General features: G+C 43.1%; 1 non-coding gene across 1 annotated transcript; it reads right to left on the bottom strand.

The window, feature by feature from the left end:
• Positions 1 to 519: 519 nt before the first annotated feature.
• Trnastop-uca lies at positions 520 to 606 on the bottom strand. Its single transcript has one exon. It is a non-coding gene; the product is annotated as a tRNA-Sec (tRNA).
• Between the last annotated feature and the right edge of the window lie 3,632 nt (positions 607 to 4,238).

Below are 4,238 nucleotides of genomic sequence, written 5' to 3'. Positions count from 1 at the left end.
CTTGACCGGAACTGTCATACTGTTGTATTAGATACATTTGATTGCTTTTTGTAAGTAATGAGAATACACAGTAACGGATATTTCGCGATGCATATGAATACCAATCGCAATCAGTTGAACGGGAACAACTACATGCGGTTTTGGTTTTGGATTGCGGAATATGGACTCGTCCGCCTTTTAGGGTACCAGGTACGTTTCTGTATTTTGACTTTGTTTAGGGTACATATCTGTATACAGAAACGTACCTGGGGTACGTAACTGTAGTACCCGTGCCGACAACGACCCTTCAGCCTCAGTATAATGTAACTGTAACAAAGTAAATACGTGAGTCGTAGAGGGAAATGTTCCCAAAAATATACCCCCCTCCCAAAATGCATGTTTTCTTGGGAGGACATTTTTCTATACATCGTGACAATTCGAGATACAGTATTAATTTCATGCCCCCCGTTTGTTTTGCGTTCGTTCACACCGGTGCAAAAATGGAGGAATCGTGGTAAAAATGTTAGAAGAAACACGAGTCGCCCGAAAGGTGGAATTGAACCACTCCGACGTCAGTCGGCTACAGGTTTGAAGCCTGCACCCCAGACCACTGAGGTTCATCCGGGCACTTTAAATTAGATTTTATAGGATTTTATAGGCGACTCGTCATGTTCAAAGCTAGTTTAGCTTGGGTTGATTTAAATACTTTTAGTTTCTGGTTTTAATTTAAACTGTATGTGTTTTATTTAATCATTCAATTTGTAATACAAACGTACATAATGATTATGTTATAGTTGTGGTTTTAGTTATTTTAACTGATATTAACAACTTTAAACATTATGGCTGATTTATTTCCTTGTTGCTGAAGGAAAGAAAGGGCAATAGACAACCAAGCTCCGTACACCAGTCCTAGCGCCTCTATTTCGGCTATAAAGCCAACGATAATTCTGCCTACAAATACAACTACGGGTATATTGATTTAAACAGCGTGTTTTCTTAGTCTAAACAAACTATTTTTCCAATTATGCTCCTTGTCGGCGTCAAAATGTGTCAGATATGGTGACATGATCTCCATAACATTGTAAACAAGGATGACTAGCAAAGTCTGGAGTTTATTCATCCGTAATGAAAGGAAGTGTACCGAGGAGAATGTACCCCGAATACACCGACCCCGAATACACCGTCTACAAATGTTAGCATGTCGACCTGGAGTTTCAGTAAAGAGGCGTTCCACTTGAATGCTCAGTGACTAAACAGCTGGCCGAGGTCGAAAGGAGGGAGACCTGAAACTATTTGATTAACCCAGCCTGTCGCACTTTCTTTAGAAATCAACTAATTCGTGCTCCTACCTGGTGTTCAGTGAAGATATTATTAGACGTACACAAATATCATGAAAAGGCGTACACACACACGCACGCACGCACGCACACACGCACACACACACACACACACACACACACACACACACACACTATTTTCCATGTCATTTCCTCCAAGCCCTACCATCATTTTCCAATATAAACAGGTTCTAGGTTATTTATTTCTTACATGCATAAAAAAGCTGTATTTGTTGGTCACACTTTCTGCAAAAAAAGGCACGTTATTTCTTTTACCTAAAATCCGGTGCACATGTAATTCAAATCAGTGAAACAAAGACTTGATAACAATTTTAAAATAAAGCGGACCCACTCATGAATATCAAATGGTTGCTTCCTACATGTGTATATGTGACCACCTCTTCGCACTAAATTGTTACATTTTGAACGTTACAAAACCGCATGTTTTGTTGTTGTGTTTACATTCTTGCTTTGTATAAGCAGACCTAGGTCAATTGTTATGGGTCAGTGACCTATTGCACAGAAGGTGAAAGGCTACCATTGCATGTGTGCCCGACCTGCAGGCTGGCGTCGCCACAAAACAAAGAGCACGCACGCGCATGTTCGGACGTGAATTACATTCGAACCAAGCACAGCACGATTATGTGTAAACAGCATGCAGTTGTTTGACGAATAGTGTTCTATATAAATAACATCGGAGTAACATATATGTTTAATGTGTGTGTCGTGGTTGATATTGTGTATTTAGGATAGAGATTGCAAATTTATATTCTAGCTGTTAGGCTGGATTGAAAAAATGGATACATTTCCTAGCATTTGAGGGACTGGTCTTTTATACTGAAGGGAGAGGTCCGGCAAGTTTAGGGGCTGGAGGTGGGGGATATGACAATATGAATCAATGAAAGCGAGGGTGGCCAAAATTTATCACAATTTGGAGGTGGGGGTGAGGTGGGGATGGGGGCTATGGGGTGGTGGGGATGGGGGGGAAAAAAAATGCTAGCTGTTGTTGTGGGGGGGATGGGGGCTAGCTGTTGTTGTGGTGGGGTGAGGTGAGGTGGGGGATGGGGGCTAGCTGTTGTTGTGGTGGGGTGTTGTTTGTTTTTCGGTTGTTGTTTTTGTTTGTTTTAGTTGTTGTCTTTTATTGTTTGGTAGGCTTTTTTTGGAGAGGGTCGGGGTCTGGGTTATAATAAGGTTAAAGGTCATATAGTAAGGAGTCTATCCTGTGTGAAAAATGTGACACATATTTGCAGTGTGCTCCGATAGTGTGGTCCGATATGTTCCATAAAATGGGGAAATAGAGAGTCAGCGAAAATACGACAGACCTAAGAAACTTGTTTTTCTCGAATATGTATATGATACAGTTTCAATGTTGGTCAGAATGTCTCTATAAGAAGATTAATCTTTGTGCAAGTAGATTCTGCCCTGTAAGTCTTTGTCACACGGCACTTCAGACAGAGACGCAATCCGCTTCCTCGACCCTTGAATGGACATTACCATGGTTACATGCATACGAAAACAGTTTCAGCTCTTGATCACCATGGCAACTGAGCCGATACTTTAACATATGAGTCATCGAGTCGGATATTTTAACTATAGGAGATGTCCATCTGTAGATATGGAAAACTACACTAAGAAATAACCTCACTGTATGGGGGGGCTAAGAATATCTGAATGCTACATGCATTGTGGAAAATAACGCTCGGTCAGCTCAAAATGACTTTGTATCAAGATGGCGTGAAGGCACATGATAGTATATGATCTTATATCAGATAATTAGGTTGCATTCATTGAAATATATTAGGTTTCAAAAGAGCAATCGAGAAAAGAGAATGTATATCGTTTAACAACTGCATATAACTACATCTGAATATGCGTAATTAGGACTAGACCTTGAGGATCAACAATCTACGCCTTCAAGTCTTCATGGGCTGCGAATGGGGAACGGGAACAACAACAATCCATGTCTTCGAGGTCCGTGACAGGAACAACAATCCAGGTCTTCAAGGTCCGTGACAGGAACAACAATCCAGGTCTTCAAGGTCCGTGACAGAAACAGCAATCCAGGTCTTCAAGGTCCTTGACAGAAACAGCAATCCAGGTCTTCGGGGTCCGTGACAGGAACAACAATCAAGGTCTTCAAGGTCCGTGACAGGAACAACAATCCAGGTCTTCGGTCCGTCCAACAATCCAGGTATTCGGTGTCCATGACAGGAACAACAATCCATGCAGGTCTTCAGGGTCCGTGACAGGAACAGCAATCCAGGTCTTCGGGGTCCATGACAGACACAGCAATCCATGTCTTCTAGGTCCGTGACAGGAACAACAATCCACGTCTTCTAGGTCCGTGACAGTAACAACAATCCACGTCTTCGGGTCCCGTGACAGGAACAACAATCCAGGTCTTCGGTGTCCATGACAGGAACAACAATCCATGCAGGTCTTCAGGGTCCGTGACAGACACAGCAATCCAGGTCTTCGGGGTCCATGACAGACACAGCAATCCATGTCTTCTAGGTCCGTGGCAGGAACAACAATCCATGTCTTCTAGGTCCGTGACAGGAACAACAATCCAGGTCTTCGGGGCCCGTGACAGGAACAACAATCCAGGTCTTCGGGGCCCGTGACAGAAACAACAATCCAGGTCTTCGGGGCCCGTGACAGAAAGAACAATCCAGGTCTGCGGGGCACCTGACAGAAACAACAATCCAGGTCTTCGGGACACCTGACAGAAACAACAATCCAGGTCTTCGGGGTCCATAACAGGAACAACAATCCAGGGCCTCCTTTCACAAAGCACTAAGGTGACCGTAAGTCACTAAGGTAACCTTAGTGCAATGTTAAAGAATGGGAGTTAAGGTTAACCTTAGTAAAGGTTGCTTCGTGAAAGGAGCCCCTGGTCTTCGGAGTCCGTGACAGAACAAC

This window comes from Haliotis rubra, unplaced genomic scaffold, assembly GCF_003918875.1.
Source record: "Haliotis rubra isolate DU_JTF1 unplaced genomic scaffold, ASM391887v1 Scf11, whole genome shotgun sequence".
In the NCBI taxonomy this organism is placed as follows: domain Eukaryota; kingdom Metazoa; phylum Mollusca; class Gastropoda; order Lepetellida; family Haliotidae; genus Haliotis; species Haliotis rubra.
The sequence above is the reverse complement of the archived record's forward strand: the minus strand, read 5'-3'. Positions and strand labels throughout refer to the sequence as shown.